Source organism: Triturus cristatus, chromosome 7, assembly GCF_964204655.1.
Source record: "Triturus cristatus chromosome 7, aTriCri1.1, whole genome shotgun sequence".
Taxonomy (NCBI): Eukaryota; Metazoa; Chordata; class Amphibia; order Caudata; family Salamandridae; genus Triturus; species Triturus cristatus.
The window spans coordinates 185,106,665-185,125,398 of NC_140590.1; positions in this window are offsets into that span (position 1 = coordinate 185,106,665).

The window sequence follows — 18,734 nt, forward strand, 5'->3', positions numbered from 1 at the left end:
GTTTTTCGCTCCCGTAATCAAAGAGACGTACGTAGTGACGTTGGGACGAATCGTACTTGCTGGGCCGGAAACCGCTGCTTAAATACGTCCGGATGTCGCGTACAAGCAGTTCCGGATCAGAATCATTGTTTTTTTTTTGCCGTATGGTCTTTTGTACGATTTGTACAGAAAAAGGCTTTCTGTACGAATCATACCTCCTAGGTTGTAAGATGAGTTTACCGGGTACGAGTCGTACGGAGAAAACGCTCCGTACAACAATTCGTACAGCCTTTTCCCAGGATCGGAATCGGCCCCTTTATGTTAAGGGGTAATGTCTAGTTAGAGTGATTACCAATGTAAAAATGAGATAGGCCAGCTAAGAGGTTCTCTCTGTTTTTTTTTTTTTCTAAGGCAGGGATGCGTCAACACAGCGGTGATAATGGACCGATGATTCAAAATTGGTCATTATAGTCAAAGAGGAATGCTGGAAGAATTCAATCATTTCATGGGAAGAAGCCAGGAGTACTTTTGGTTTCCTACACTGTATATTCCATGAACAGTGTCAATAATACATTTTTCCTTCTACCAATTGTTTTGAGAAAAGAAGAAGGAAAGGTTGTTAATGCATCTGTATTGCTGGATAGTGACACCTGTGGAATATTTATTAATTAGTACATTCCTGAAGTAGTTAAGAAGACTCCTTAAGTGATTGACTGTTGATGGCTCACCATTAACTCCAGGTCCGATGCATGAAGCCTCTACTACACTGCAAGTCTTTGGTTGAAGAGAGAGGCCTTATTCCATGTAAGTTGGTGTATTTGAACATTGTTGCTGTCACAATTCTATCATCAATATTGTTATACGTCTATATGTTATTGGTCACCTAGTGATGACAAAAAGGGCTCAACATTCAATTTAATAGTGAAATACCTTTCTTCATGACAATTGCAATGACATGCTGTTCTCCCCATTTTGTTAAGGCCAACGATTGCTCACTTCCCCCTTTCACCAAATATGATTGCACCATGCCTAATGAACATGACACTATTGTTACCTTTAGGTTTTGTTTTTGCTTAGCTGAGAAAAAGAAGAGGATCCTGAAGACATATTTACCGGAAAGTTTCCAAAATGATGTAACTGTACTATCGTCATCACCTGTGGGGCTTCTATGTTTTTTGTTCCCAAAAAAGATCCTAAACCTTGCATTTATTATAGAGGGTTAGATCAGATCACTGATATACTATGCTTCCCATTAATGACATTTTGGATCAGTCTACAAAGCACAAGTCTTCACTAAACATGATTTGTGAGGTGCCTATAATCTGTTGTGTGTAAAGGAAAGCAACAGATCGAAAACGGATTCCAGCATACCAATGGACATTTGAATATTGAGTAATACAATTTGGATTGTTCAATGCCCCTGCTTCTTTCAGCAGTTTATAGATTCAGTACTTTATGCCTTGAATCCATTTAAATTGCTCTATTCAGATGATATACTTGTCTTTTCAAATACTCTCAGAGAACATCAAAAACATGTGAGTTTGGTGGAAACAAGACAGTTTGAGAAGGAAGATGCTGAGAATCTTGTATATAGATTGATTTCTTCAGGCTATTCCATGGATCCAAAAGGATTTTCAGCTGTTTGGTAATGGCTGTCATCTACCAATGTCAACGAGGCTCAATATATTCTTGGATTTACAAACTTTTATCATTATTTGTTGCAGCAGATATAACCACTGACAACAGCTGTATTTTTGAAAAGAGAAAATATAAAGAAAAGGTTTTGATTGGATAATCAAGCTCAGAAAGGATTTATTTCACAGATGTTTCACCAAGCACAAATCTTATGTCATTTTGATACTTTAAAGAAGTTTACTGTGGAAAGGAACACCTTTTAAGGAGCGGTCTGGAAAGAACCATTACAAGAACAATAATATGATGGACAAGAACATGCTGTCTTTTATTCATCTCTAGATAAGCTAGAGTCTAAAAAGAACTACAAGTGCCCTGAAAAATAACTTTTAACCATGAAGATTGCTTGTACTCAATGCAGATATGTTTTGAGGGGCACTAAGAAACCATGTCAGATCCAAAATGACAATTAGAATTTGCATTGTTTGCGAAATCCAAAATGCAGGTCTAGTCATCCAAGTACATAGGCATTTTTCTTTCAATTGTATGACTTCAATATCCCTTGAATTCCCTATTTTAAAATATATGTTTGGTGAATGATCTGGCCCATTGTAATCCTGAGTCATCCCTTACTTGCATTATAAGCCTATATTCTCTCTTAAAATGTGGTTAGAATTATTTAGTCATATTCAAAATCAAGGTAGAGTTAAAAGTTTTTTTTGTAAAGACACCTCTAGTTCCATGAAATAAGTTACATTTTAACCTACAAGCTATGCTTGTACTAAGTATGGAAATACTGCTGAATGTAATGAAATGTGTCATGCCATTAGTTTTGCTATCTATTTCATGACCAACTGTTCATTCTGACTTACAAGAATATGTGTTTGCCTGGTCTATGTGTGCCTTTCCTAGTGTTTGTGACCCATAGGTCAATCTGTATGCTGTGATTAGACACTTCTCTTTAGCAGGATGCAATAATCTCAGAAAAGGCACACTAAAATTGTTTAGTCAAGTTCTCAGTCAATTATTTTTGCCCAGGCATGAGAGCAAACACACTTGGCATCTCCATGCCCAGATGTGCAGTCTCCAACCACCATTGTGAGCAGATTCAGTCTCAGTGGCTCATGAAAGTTGCCCACTCCAATCTGGCAGATCCTGCAATCATGGCTGGAGGATGTGGGGTCACCGTCTTCGAATTGCAATAAAGGAAGAGATAGAACAGGTCACAGTTCCTTCTCTGTGGTGGTCACTGGTGAGTCACTAGTTCATGTTCGCTTATCTTTGATATGTATGGAGTTTAAGAGACACTAAGGAACACTTGATTCAACTTGGGCACATTCTACAGCGGTCTGTTTCTCCTGGGCTGTTCCTCTCTCTGGACTCGATATCCAGACTACTTCTCCTCAGGCAGACAAATCCTGCGTATCAAGTCACTCTTCTTCTTTGTCAGCAGGATGGCAGACTTACAGGTCACAGGCAGGCCAACAGCTCTCCTGTATGATGCATGGACTCAAGGTGTTGTGCCTTCACCTCCGGCAGACTGACTATCAGTAATTTCAGCCATGGATCACAGTAGCTCTCTGAGTATTCTGTGGAGTACCTGTGACTTTGGTCAATGAAGAGACTCAGAAGTGGAACCCAGTGAGGAAATCTGGGACCCACTTTTAGAAACCATTTCCAGAAAGGGGATGTGGATCCACTGTCTAACATTAAGGAAGTAGTTTGGAGCAGCTCTTGTTCACTATTCATTTACTTAATTTACTGCAGGCATTATCTTTGTGTAAGTAAGTACTGAAGAAGTTGGTTCCAAGTGTGAGTACCCATAAAATGAACACAATAAGTGTAAAGCTCTGCACTTCGCTGTCATCAGACTACCTGGACACTCGAAGGGAAGGCAAAAACATCAGGTCCTCCTTAGAGACGTCACTCCATGTAGCTGAGATGGGCCCCCATCAAACATGTTATGTATGTAAGAATTGGAAATTATTCAATAGATCATATTGATCCTCATGTGTTATCTAACTGGGCACAGAGAGCCTTCTGCTTTCTGGGTAATGCCAAGTGAGTCACATCACTAAGAAGGCTCCAGGGGTGGTTAAATAAAACTCTGCCAACTGTTGGTGCGCTTAGAAGTTCAGAGGCTGAGGCAGAAGCGAGACGATCCTTTTATTAAGGAGATGGGAAAGTATTACAAGGTTTCTCTTCCATTAACACAGGTTATTTTGCAGACGTGTTTTTGTCAGGGCCAGTCGATGCATGGGCCCATACGCTGGCTGATCTGCCTTAAGTAACAGGTTCCATGGAAATACCGTAATCTGTCGATATCAACATCCTAAATGATTCACACAGAAGAGGAGGCTGGGTTGAGAGTGTCCACCTTCTTATTACTGGCAGCACCATAGCTGCCTTCTTTCACCATTGATTTTACAACCTGTGCAAGGTTTTCAGAGTTTTTTTCTTCCTTGTTTAAAAAATGTCTAGAAATTTCAAATTGATTTTCAATAGTCAAGTGAAGTTCCCAGAATAGGTTTGATCTTTTGTGATGTTTATGAGCATGTTCTTTACGTGTAATCCCCAGTTGTAGAGAGCCACCCGCGCTCTCTCCTACAATGTGTCGCCTAACACGCATGCATACACCCCTCAGGGCGGGCTCATCCCAAGGTGATATATAAACGGCGGAAGACCGCTCGGGGTCTTCCGGCCAAAATAGCAAAGTAGTGTGTCACACCTTTTGTTAAGCTCTGCTGTGGCCCGATGCCCACATGGCTCCGCCGCGCTACATTGGCGACAAAGCCGGTCGTGCCTCGTGTGTATATCGCCTTCTGCCTGGGGATCAACTGTGAGCTTGTGGCGCCCACCCGCATCGTTCCGCTCCTGCCTGCAGTAAGTGGAGCTGCCCGGCACCCCCGTGGGTCCCAATTGGTGTCTGGGGCCTACTTCGCCCACCCACGCGGCGACTGCCGGTCCGGCGTCCACGAAAACCGGCTCCAACTTCCCTGCCCGCTGTGCCTTGCGCCCGCTCACATGTCTCCCTAGCAAGCGAGAGCACGTTCAGATGGCGGCGCTTGCTGCGGCCGAAGTCTGCTGGGGTGAGTGTCTGCCGCGTGAAGTCTTTCCTTCTGGGCTGCCTCACAGTGGTGAGTGTGGATGCCTCTCACGCTCACCGTGTTTAGCTGCCCCCACAGCGGCCGTTGCACCTCTGCCACCTTTCAGCGAAGCCTCAGATCCTGCCACGGCCGCGCCACGATGGAAAGCGTGGGTTGGACGGCTCAACCATTACTTTAAATGTACCAGGGAGACCGATGGCACTGTGAAACGGTCGCTTCTCATCTACTATGGGGGGCCAGAGATATATGACCTTTTTGAGACGCTCCCCAACACAGGCAACGACGACAACTACGATGCAGCGGTTGCCACGCTCAACAGGCACTTTGACCCCCAACTTAACCCCAACTTCGAGAAGTTCAAGTTCCGGAGGGCGACGCAGTCAGACACAGAGTCTGTCGACAGGTTCTACACGTGGCTGCGCTGACTGGCCAGCACATGCACCTTCACGGACAATAGGGAGGAGATACGAGATCAAATCATCCTGGAATGTCGCTCCAAACTCCTATGAAAACTGATCCTTCATCAACCTGGGATCTCGCTGGCCGAGATCCTTGTCCTAGCCCGCTCCCATGAGCTGTCAGATTTGCAAGCTGATGAAATGGAGGCTGCACTACACACGCCAGTTGCCGCGTCGTATGCGTCCAGACACGCGCCCATCAAAGAAGAGAAGGTCGAAGCAATCCAACGACGCCCCAACACAACCCGCCAAGCACCGAGAATGCCACCTGGTGGGCAGGTACTGTGGTGAGGATCAGTCAGCAACAGCAATCTGCGGGGCTAAGGAGAAGACATGCTCCCGTTGCGGCAAGCTCAACCACTACACCAAAGTGTGCCGCAGCGGACGGTCCAGGCAACCTCCTTCGAAGCCAAGAGGTATGTCACAATGCCTTCGCCAGGTCTCCATTAATGACTCGCCATCGACATGGGAAGTTCCGCAGCAGGAAAGGTGCCTCGCTCTTGATTATGAGGATGATGAGCTGTTTATTGTGTCGTATGTCAGCAGGACTGACCATCGCCAAAGGCCACCACCAATGTGCTCCGTCTCAGTGGAAGGAACGGCGGTTCAGGCCCTGATCGACACGGGTGCATCTGTCAACATGTTGGACTCTGAGCAATACGATCGTCTGTCGCCGCGGCCCATGCTTGCACCCTCCAGGGTCTGGATTTATACCTACGGAGGGACGAATCCAATTCCTCTCCGAGGAGTTATCCATGCCAAAGTAGCTGGTCGGAAGTACACCATGGAAACCAGGTTCCACATCACAGAAGGACGGAAGGGGACACTGCTCAGCTGCCATACCGCTGAAGACCTGAGGCTCGTCTTCTTTGCCAACCAGATCCACGACTCCAACACCGAAGCCATCTTGAAGGAGTTTCCAGCACTATTCACTGGACTGGGGAAACTCAAAGGGAAGAAGTTCAAACTCCACGTTGACCCTACAATGAGGCCAGTGGCCCTAAGGCACCGGCGAGTGCCGTTCAATCTTCGCCCACAGGTGGAGGAAGAGCTGAAAAAGCTCGAAGATCTCGACGTAATTGAGAAGGTCTCTGGTCCCACCCCGTGAGTGTCCCCACTGGTCGTGGCTCCCAAACCCAAACATAGGTTCCGCCGATTCCATTAACAATGATCCTCATTCTGAAATGCGAGCATTTATTCCTCAAAAGTGTGTTTATGCACCAGTTTCACACAAAACATTAGATTCTTTTGAAACATTGATCCGCAATGATTTGACCAAATTGAAATTGCATACATCAGCTCATACTAATTTTAAAAAACATGAACTTGTCATCATTAAACAATTAGCAAGGGATGATAGACTCACATTTCAACTGACAGATAAGGGAGGTGCTCTGGTTATCAAGGACAGAGCTTTCTATGAACATAAAGTGTCTTTACACCTACAAGACACCACAACATACATCAAGCTAGATCAAGATCCTTTGATTAAAGAGACTCTTCAGCAAAGTTTGGAACATGCTGAAGATATGTCATGGATGAACTCCAAAATCCGCAGTTTCTTGTCTGTGTCCTATTCCAGAAGACCTAAATTATACATGTTGCTCAAGGTCCATAAAAATCTACAAGATCCTCCATTTTGTCCAATTGTTTCAGGCTGTGACTCCATTTTTATGCCAGCAGGTCAATTTGTTGATCATTTCCTCCAGAAATTTGTGCAAACGTGGAGAAGTTATGTTAAGGATACTACTCATTTTTTAAATCTCCTCAACAATGTTAAAGAACAATGCTCTGCATCATGGATACTTTGTACCATTGATGTGACATGACTGTACACATCCATACCGGTGAAAGAAGGCATAGAGGCATGTGAATGGGCCTTATTGCAACTACCGGAAATTGGTGTCAACAAAGTTTTCATCTTAGAACTTCTCACATTTTGTTTACAACACAGTTATCTTCAATGGAAAGATGACTTTTATTTACAAACGAGCAGAACTTCGATGGGTTTTTTCTGGGGCCCCATCTGACGCTAATACATTCATGTCTAAGTTCGAATTTGATTACATCTTCACTGATAATTTGTGGAGTTCCAATCTGGCATTCTATGTCAGATTTATAGATGACATCTTTCTCATCTGGAAGAGTTCTAAGGCATTACTTGAAACACAAATCAATGAGTTGGATTTGAAAAATGCGCGGATAAAGTTTACATATAACATCAGTGAAGAGAACCTATCATTTTTGGATGTACTAATAACTAAAAAAAACAATACTTTTGCAACTACAGTGTATTCTAAACCTACCGACAGGAATAATCTATTGCTGTTTTCCAGTTTTCATTCGCCATCATTGTTATGCAACCTTCCCTATTCTCAGTTTCTCAGGATTAAAAGAATCGTATCAGATCAACAGCAGTTAGAAAGAGCTTTGTCTGAGCAATGTGAAAAATTTAAACAACAAGGATATCCTGATCACGTGTTAGATCAAGCTATCACGAAAACAAGTGGAAAGGAACGCATTGAACTACTAACTACACAGCCCATAACTAGTCAAAATCTACATGTTTTTGTTTCTAAATTCTCAACCAATTCAGGCAAAATCATCAAAATCATCAAATCTAGATGGGAATTACTCAAACATGAACCTGACTTTAATGGTTTGTTTGTCCATGAACCATTATTTGCATATACGCGCAGCAAAAACATTAAGGACATGTTGACACAAACAAATGCAGTGAACAAAGAACAATTCACTGGGATGCGAAAATGTTACAATTGTGTAAATTGCCATAATGTAATAACAGACAACATTATCAATCATCCTCATTTAGGGAAAGCCATCTCACTTAGATACAATAAAGATTGCAATAGCAGCAATGTCATTTACACTATCAAATGTCCATGCGGTTTGCTTTATGTTGGGAAAACGTCACGTAAGATTAAAGTTAGAGTTTCAGAACATAAAAGTTCTACACGCACTAAAAGTTTGAAGTCACATCTTGTGGAAATGTGGATTTTCCTGGTCAGTTATGTCCCCTATCTTGGACCCCAACGGTTCTATGTGCATGTCACAAGTACATGTATGTTCCCTCCAGTTCCAGTTTTGATGACGCAAACACATGTGCGTCCACCGTCAACATGTCCTCTGTCAGATCCGCCATGAACAGGCCGGATATTCCATTCCTAAATATGAAAGGCCACCGGCTTTATATGGTTCACTTATGCCATTTTTACAGTCCAGGCAAGTAGGCCCTGATTCTGCCATCGAAACTCCTCTTGCCTTCTGCCTCTGAAAGCTCCAGTCTGAGCCTGCATCTGTGACCATGAACTTTGTCTCATTCTCTGCGCGGCCCACGAAGCCTGACATCAGCCTATTCTCTGCCAAGAGCTGTATTTCACCTTCGAATTATCTGCTTCCCCCTCAGCCGATGCATTCCTGCCTAGTAGTTTAAGTAAACATTCTTCCAGTTACCAAGCAAAAGGCCCGGCTTCTCTGTCCTCATGCAAGTAATTCATAGCCCTGTTACCATGGAATATTCCTACCCCCTTGCATCTCATATAGACACTTAGACGCTTGTACACGCACACAGTCAGTATAGAATAGATTCTGTCCGAGAGCCCTTCCCTTGTGGATAACATAGTTCTTTAAACATAGGATATTAGATATGATTTGGGATTAGGTTGACATAACCCCAGACTTTTTGTCTCCACATGTAGAGCTAAATGTCAAGTCCCCTTCACCCTCTAGTTGCGCGTCAATCACACGTCATGCTGCTGCGCGCGCATCTCTGCCAAGTATTTCTGCTGACATTGCGAAATCATCTCCAGGTATCCACCCACACATGACAATTTACCCATTATCATCAAGTGGACGCCCACATGGACGCCCACCTTCACGCCTACTTACACGCCCACATGCTCTTATCTCATTCTCTCTTGCTCTCTTGCTTACGTACAATTGAGAAATGTATATATACTGTACTCTGTGAATAATGTTTTGAGAATATTGAGAATACTTTTCAGCCCCGTCCAGATCCTTTTTTGGTGATGGTGATATTCTCCCTTTGACTCGAGTTATTGGAATAAAGCCCTTTATGAATCTGATACCACAGACTCAGCCTCTTGCTTTATGCATGATCTTATTGATATCTGAAAAATTATGACAGCGTGATATTTTATTTACCACAGAATGGCGCCCGAATAGTTTAATCTCTTTCCCCACACGCCGGAGATGAAGGTCCTGTTTTGCCCCCTTCCATAGCCGTGATGGACTTCAAGCGTGCACGTCGCGGGTTTTCCCGCCAACTCCCTCAGGCCACCGAAGGGGACAGACTGCGACCAGGCATCCATACGAGGCGGTGAGGAACGCAGATTGTCTACCCAGAGCCCACCTGCGAGAGAGCTGCGTCCGAGGTATACAGAGGCCCACCAGGTTTTCAAAGTCCCGATGTCCAGAGGGTCCGATGTCCGCAGTCGTCGAGTCCAGTCCATTCTCTGAGGCCTTCCGTTTCAAGGAGCTACTCGGTGAGTACCATCGCCGGGGAGGCGTGTTGACGCGCACATAGGTTGTGCCGGTCAAGACGGATTTGGGTACACAAATCCGGTCTGCACTGTTTAGCAGTGTATATGTACTGTTTAGCAGTATATCAAGTATTCCGAAGTATTCAGTTATTGTCAAGAATTCAGCGTGGTGATTAGTTAGGCAGACTGTCATCATTGTCGGTCGTTGTTAAAATGTTTAATGTTTAATGTTTAAAGTGTTCAAATATTGTGGTATGAATGATTGTTCATTGTTCACTGTTCATTATTGTGTTTTTTTCGTATTAAGTGAGTTCAAGAGTAAGTATCAGATCAGTTGTCAATATGCCGCTCTTCTCGAAGTTAAGACAGATTACTACCAGAAAAGGGGTGCTTGAAGAAGCAGTTCCTATTCCTCCTAGGGACACTCCAGGACATTTTATGTATCACAAGCATGGCTTAGACGCCATATTATTCCTTGATCTATGGGTGGACTACACCAAAGAGTTACCAGAAAGTCAGAGATGGCCCGTAGCTGGGACCTGGGATGCCGAATGTATCATGAAAGTCGAAGAAGAGTTGTGGAAGAGGAAAGCTAGACAGTCACAGAAAGACGCTGTTGAATTATGGCGTAAAGAATAGCATAGACGCACAGAGTAAGCGCTCAGAAAAGAAGAGAAAAGTAGGGAGGATTCAGACAAAGCCCGAGAAAACGTGTTAGTTGAGGAAGGTATCTGAGTAAAAGCAGAACAAGTAGACAGACAACGAAACACTCTTATGAAAGAGGAAATGTAGACCAGCTTGGAAGGATGCCATTGAGTTTTTGGCGCAAGGAGTGACATAGAAGGACAGAGTAAGTGTTTCACGAAGCAGAGAGAAGTGGACTGGAGTCTGGAAAAGCCAAGGATGAGATGTTACAGGAGGAATTTGAGCTGGTAAAATGAGCGCAGGCTGACAGAAAAAGAAATACTGACGTTGCTGGTATTTATCCCGTCCTTTCAGAGGGCCCAGCAAGAGTGGCCCCAGTAAAAAGACCAGTTATAATACATATATTAATTACATAGTAGCCCAAAGGTTCTTGAGCCCCCCACCAAATGAACAGCGCATAGCTGGTGTTTACATGGTCCAACATTTGACTACGTTGTCAATAGGAAATTGAGAGGGGTGCAGCTAGAGAAGGAGCAACTCCTGTGATTTGATGACACCCCTAATGTACAAAGTGTTAACGAAAAATAATTAGTGAAAAGTTTAGCTTGGAAAAAGAATTGTGGGTATTTCGAATTTGCAAATTGTTCATGAATACAGGTTTGTGTTCTTGATGGTCCAGTGAGCCAATGTGCTGGGTCAAGTCGGTAAGATTATGACCCCCTGAGTGCAAATTGTATGTAAAAATAATTTTTCAATTGAGCGAATTATTGCAGTTTTTATGGAATTGAGTAGTCTTTTTGTCTTTGACAGCTTCAGAGTGAGGAGAAGGTGGGGGCCGTGTAGAGCAGAATGTGATACAGAAATCGGAGACAGATTCTGACCTTGTAGCCAGTGTAGGTGGGGGCCGATGAGAGGAGCAGAACAGGGCACTGCTTAGAAGGCTTCTCTGACATCGCATCTGTGTAATGCCTGCAGCTGGAGAGCCTTGGGGCCAGGAGTAGGAAAAACAAAAAAAAGATGGCTGGCAGCCCAGGCTCAGGCCGCGCTGAGGGGCTATTTTTAACTTCTCTGATAAGACAGGGCAGCTGAGAAATGTAAGTCGAGAAAGATTCCCTTGTTCTATTCTGTGCAAAACAAGTGCCCCGAGGAAATGTCTATGGAGAAGATTTGTTTTATTTTTTAGCAATTGTTATATTGCTTCTGGTCAGAAAGTAAAATGTTGCTCTTGTTTGGAATTTTAAGGGCTATGTGCCTATATAAAAACGATTTTCAAATTCAGACATTTTTGAATTGTGGCCACAAGCTGCCACCAGTTGCATTGGATAAATGATCCAGTGGTTACGGGTCTGTGAGGAAAGATGTGAGATGCATCTTCGACTAGGACATGAGGGTACATTGTGTACAAAGAAGCATAGCACATTTTTATAAAAAAAAAAAAAAAAAAAGAGACAGGTTCGTGTGTTCGTCATTTTTTGATTATTGTTGCTGATCCTGTGTGTCAGACTTGACGCGGTCATCATTGGGATGACCCACTGCCAGATGGGGTTGTATAGGGCAGGTAAATAAGTTATTGATTATAAGCCTGACAAATTAAGCAGGCCAGAATGTTCGCATCTGAGCTGTAGGTACTGTAATTACGCATCGCTGCTCATTTATATATGTTAGTGTAATTATCTATGCTTTCTGTGCCCGGTATACTGATGGCTTGGCACAATTACTAAATTTCACAGACATGATATTACCATTATCATGCTGTCAAAATAGCAGACAACACGTTATCAGTGTATGTCTAATTGGTGTTGGAGATGAATGAAACAAAAGAAAAAGGCTATGCAAGACTAAAATATTTTTCACATAACTGCCTTTCTCTTATAGACAGGCAGCCTCGGTCATATGTTTCCAGATTGGACATTAAGGAACAATTATGATCTGTGCACTCGCATTTTAACTCTTGAAAGGCCTGTTTTAAATAAGGACTGCCACCACAGAGTGACAAATAAGGCTCGGTATTTAGGGTAATGAGAAAATATCTGACAGGATTTCCTTTTTAAAGTTTGCTTTAGTAAGCTCATTCTTGTGAGTGGTGGCCCCAAAAGTTGACTTGTTTTTGAATTAGGCTATTTATTGTATAGGTGGAAATTATTGCACATTGACTGATTCCTTTAGCAGATAAATTATTAATTATCAACATTAACAACTGTTCTTAAACTTGGTTTTCCGAATATTTAGGTAATTTAGCATTCCTATTAGGGACTCCTAGTATTAATATTGACTTCAGGTTGGTGTAGGTTCATGTAATAGGGACATTTGCATATGAGATGTCATTTGGCTAGCTTATGAGCTAACACAATGAGGTTTGTACATTAATTTGAAGGATTTCTCGCCGTTTCACATACGCTGTGTATCTCCTATAATTTTGCTTACGCCCAGTAGCTACACACAGGGATTAATAGTGTTGACAAGACACAGGGTTTGATAGTGTTTGACAGCAGTGAAATCTGTTTCAGATTTCCTCCTGTCAAAAAGGGGGGGAAGGAGGAGAATATTGGCTTTCTGCTGGCCCCTGAGGAGGTTCGCTTCCCGCTAGCCCCTTAAGAAATTAAGCCCCTTAGAAATTAGCCCCCTTAGAAATTAAGCCGAGGAAATAGGTATGGTGCTTTCCCCTTTTTCTCATGTTTTATTGTGATCTTTCAGGGGAATTAGTCCAAGCCCCGAATACAGCTTCTACTAAAGTCCTCCCTTGGACACAAGAACACACTGTGGCATTTGAAGAATTAAAGAGAGCTTTATGTCAAGCACCAGTTTTAGCAAACCCTGATTACAACAAATCGTTTATGTTTTTGTGACAGAGCGGGATGGAACAGCACTATCTGTCCTAACACAAGATCATGCAGGAAAACACGAGCCCTGTGCTTATCTTTCTAGTACATTAGACCCAGTAGCACAGGCTTTGCCTGCGTGCCTAAAATCAGTTGCAGCAACGGCCTTAGCCATAAGACAAAGTGACTCGATAGTGCTGGGCCACCCTCTGACAGTACAAGTACCACACGCAGTAGAGGTTCTCTTGAACCGGACACAAACACAACACCTGACTGTAGCTAGACTGACGGATTATGAGCCAACGTTATTTCAACCACACATAGAGATCAGACGATGCAACATACTGAATCCTGCTACCCTTTTGCCCTCCAGTACAGAAAGCGTTTCACCACACAACTGTGTTGAAGTAATACATACCGTGACTAAACCAAGACAAGACTTGACAGATGTTGCACTCCCAGACCCCGAGCTAACACTATATGTTGACGGCTCATGCATGAGGACAGGGGCGGGAGAATTAGTGGCAGCATATGCAGTGACTGCTGATACTGTAATAATAGAGACTAAAAGAATAGACATATTGTCAGCACAAGCAGCAGAGCTCATCGCCCTGACACAAGCGTGCATAAGAGCTAAGCACCTGAGAGTAAACATTTACACCGATTTTCTGGCGAGAAAGAGGTTTCTTGACCTCTCATGGGGCCAAGATACAGCATGGCCCCCTTATTCAAGCCCTACTGGAAGCAATACATTTACCAACAGCCATAGCTATCCTAAAATGTAAAGCACATACTAGAGCCACAGATACCATTTCCCAAGGCAATGATCTGGCAGACCGAACTGCTAAACAGACAGCTCAGACCCCACTAGACATGACAAAATCACAGATACTATCACTGTCCAAAGCCATGACAGTTAGGGATCCTTCCAGGGATGTACAAGACATTCAGACACATGCTACTGTAGACGAATTAAAGAAATGATCGGAACAAGGAGGGGTACTGACTGATCAAGGTTGGATGACAAAGGGCAAATCCACATGGTTTCTTCCTGATACCATGGTACAAGTGATTATAAATACCGCACATAGTCCTGCACACTTAGGAGAGAAAGCAATGATAGATAGCTTACAGAATATATGGTTCAACAAGCACCTGCGTGCAGCAGCGAAACAAAAGGTCAGAACATGTATGATCTGTTGCCAATTCAATGCAGGTAAAGGCATTCCGATGGAACAAGGTGGATTCCATCCACCTGACCACCCTTTTGAAGTGCTCCAAATGGATTATATCCAAATAAACAGATGTAGAGGTTACAAATATGTCCTGGTACTAATGAAGCAGGTGTCCCTTCTGTTAGGGTATACCTGGAAATTCCATTGTGTGCGACATCCTGAAGCAGCAGGCCTTGTAGAAAGACATAATCAGACATTAAAATTTTGCGCAGACAAAGGTATAGACTGGATGGTAGCCCTGCCGGTTGCCCTCTTTTACATGCGAATAGTAGCTCATTCTAGAACAGGCTTATCTCCCTATGAAGTGGTCTTTGGTAGACCACCAAAATATGTGGGCACTACAATGCCTAAAAGATTACTTATGTTGACAGTAACATGCTGACAGATTACCTGGCTTCCTTGATGTCTGCACTACTCTCTTGTTGTTCGCAGGTTGCTGCCGCCTTCCCTGACAACACCCAGGTCAAAGAATACTCCATCGCTCCTGGATGACAGGCGCCAAAGTCAGTGCTCTGGACCACGGGGACGGCCGTTAAAGTCAAAGTGCACCTTCACCACTCTTTTACAAAGGAAAAAAAAAAACTTTGAACTTGGATTTTGAACAACATTTTCTAGAGGAGAATGCCCAGAAGTTTCCACAAAGCTAAACCTTGATTCAAAAAGTCAGAACCCGTTTGATCAATTAAGTCCACTAGGTGGTGAAGCGGTTGAACATGTATTCTGGCTCGCATAAGATCTTGGACAATAACAAAGCAAAAATAAGAGAGCTAGATAAGAAGCAAATAGATGTATAGTGACTGTAATTTTTCAATATCTTAAGAGCATCACGATAATATGTATCAGCTTAATACTACATGCTATTTTTCCTCCTATTGCCTCACTCTTATACTCCTCCACTAATGATACCATAAAGCACACCATAAAGCACACATTTAGTGATCTGCCATCCTATGAGCTATCATATCGACTTGCCTTACGCAACAATACCTTTATTCAGATGCTGCACCATTCACATCAGACTAGCAATGCTACAGACTGCTGGGTCTGTGGCCGACTCCCCCCCTATCAGAACTATAAGGGAGTTTTGCCCCTTTATTCTCTATCCGTTCACACACAATGGCTCCTGTGGAGCATGGTTTAGTTTGATTAATTCCCTAGATTCGAATTCCGCAGTTTATCAAGACAACTGGGTATGGGGAAACCTGAACTTAGTTTTGCTTAAAGTCTGCTACCCTAACAAGGAGGGACTTCCCAAAAGAACAGGAACTGATCTAAGAAATGAAGTATATGGATTAGGTAATTTTACACTTAACCTCATGATCCTGAACGTTGAATCTGAAACTACACCAATCTTGCCCGCCATGTCCGTATTCCCAGTAAAAGAGGAATTATGTATAAGAAAGAATGGCTCCATACACATGGGCCATAGTAAATGCACCACTGTAATAAAATTCAGTGATCAAGGCAAGTCTACATTTAGAGCTTCTCGTCATTCCTACTTTATATGTGGCCAGACCGCATATATACGCCTACCTCTAGATTGGGATGGTACCTGTTACATAGCATTCCTCCTACCACCTGTTTTCCTAGCTCCTCCTGATTATCATAAAAATACTCATTTAGTACACAATAGACAGCAGAGAGATCTCCCAATTGTCGATTACACTGAAGCAGCATGGGAAAAATACACAGATTTCAATAAAGGTTTCTTTCCCTATATAGGTACAGTTACCAATAGTAAGCTGATACGTAGATTAACCAGAACCCTTGAAGCAGTAGTGAACGAAACTATTTCCGCCTTAGGCAATTTAACAGAAGAGCAGTCTGCTATGCGGATTGTTGTGCTTCAAAATAGTCTTGTCCTTGACGTTATCCTGGCCGATAGGGGCGGAGCTTGTAGGGTCATCGGATCAAGCTATTGCATTTTTCATACCAGAAAATTCGCCATCTGTATATAAAGCCATAACTCGCCTTCATAAGATTGTAAGCCAGATACACCAGAATCCAGGCACCTGGACTTGGTCCGGTTGGTTTTGGAGTGTATTATCTACCTTTGGATGGAGGGTCCTATCCTTCCTAGGTATTGGCCTTCTCATACTATTCAGTTGCTGTCTATGTCTACAATGTGGACCAGCGATCTGTGGTCTGTGTGCCACATCGTGTATTCCACCACCAAGATTTCATTCAAGATCACGGAAGAAGAAAGAAGAACAAATGATGCTATATGAACAGATCAATGGATTGATGAAGATTGATATCTCTTGAAGGGCAAGTAGGGGACAAGGAGGGAATGTGGAAATGTGGATTTTCCTGGTCAGTTATGTCCCCTATCTTGGACCCCAACGGTTCTATGTGCATGTCACAAGTACATGTATGTTCCCTCCAGTTCCAGTTTTGATGACGCAAACACATGTGCGTCCACCGTCAACATGTCCTCTGTCAGATCCGCCATGAACAGGCCGGATATTCCATTCCTAAATATGAAAGGCCACCGGCTTTATATGGTTCACTTATGCCATTTTTACAGTCCAGGCAAGTAGGCCCTGATTCTGCCATCGAAACTCCTCTTGCCTTCTGCCTCTGAAAGCTCCAGTCTGAGCCTGCATCTGTGACCATGAACTTTGTCTCATTCTCTGCGCGGCCCACGAAGCCTGACATCAGCCTATTCTCTGCCAAGAGCTGTATTTCACCTTCGAATTATCTGCTTCCCCCTCAGCCGATGCATTCCTGCCTAGTAGTTTAAGTAAACATTCTTCCAGTTACCAAGCAAAAGGCCCGGCTTCTCTGTCCTCATGCAAGTAATTCATAGCCCTGTTACCATGGAATATTCCTACCCCCTTGCATCTCATATAGACACTTAGACGCTTGTACACGCACACAGTCAGTATAGAATAGATTCTGTCCGAGAGCCCTTCCCTTGTGGATAACATAGTTCTTTAAACATAGGATATTAGATATGATTTGGGATTAGGTTGACATAACCCCAGACTTTTTGTCTCCACATGTAGAGCTAAATGTCAAGTCCCCTTCACCCTCTAGTTGCGCGTCAATCACACGTCATGCTGCTGCGCGCGCATCTCTGCCAAGTATTTCTGCTGACATTGCGAAATCATCTCCAGGTATCCACCCACACATGACAATTTACCCATTATCATCAAGTGGACGCCCACATGGACGCCCACCTTCACGCCTACTTACACGCCCACATGCTCTTATCTCATTCTCTCTTGCTCTCTTGCTTACGTACAATTGAGAAATGTATATATACTGTACTCTGTGAATAATGTTTTGAGAATATTGAGAATACTTTTCAGCCCCGTCCAGATCCTTTTTTGGTGATGGTGATATTCTCCCTTTGACTCGAGTTATTGGAATAAAGCCCTTTATGAATCTGATACCACAGACTCAGCCTCTTGCTTTATGCATGATCTTATTGATATCTGAAAAATTATGACAGCGTGATATTTTATTTACCACAGAATCTCGTAACATCTCGTTACACATTGGTTAGAACACCAACATTCTAATGCTCAGTTGAAATTTATGATTCTTGAAATAATCGCATTGAAACCTGAAATGGATACTGCTAGGTCATTGGCACAAAGAGAAGTGTGGTGGACTAAGTATTTCCAAACTTTTTTGCCCGGCGGGCTCAATGACAAATTAGAAATGCAATGTTTTCTCTAACTTTTCAGATTGTGAGTATGCTTCCTCCCAGACTATTATCATTTAATCCCCATTCACTTCTATTTTTATTTCACACCATTTATCACTCTCATTTTTATTTATATTTAGGTGGCAGTATCGTTTACTCCTTATTAGCATAGATAGTTCTTATTTATCACTCTGTCATCTATTCATTCATTCTTTACTTTTCAATTTCATCACTCGCTTTTTTTGTCGTCATCAGTTTTTCTTTTCCCTTTATGTTTAACCCTGTGGGTTTTATACTTCTGTCAAGTCTGCACCACTTTTTATCATTTTTCTTCATTATTTTGACATTTCTTTGCTTTATTCTAACCTGTCTCAGCATGCAGGACTTTATTCAGCTTCGTTGGTCTTTCACCTTAAAAATGTCACTTTGGTCATAACATACTCTATTCCCCTCTTAAGATGGCTCCCATACTTGTTCACGCAGAGTCCCTCATCCATGTTTATTTAGATCACATTACATAACGCGGAACGCGACCAAGGCATCATTTACAGGCGGCCACGTTTCACGTCACTTTTACTCTTTACAATTCTATCGACTAGCGGCTTGGTTTTTGCGCAAAAGACTAATCTCGACAATACTTCTTGGTAAATTGGATTAAATTCTTTAAGTTATTTCCAGCAT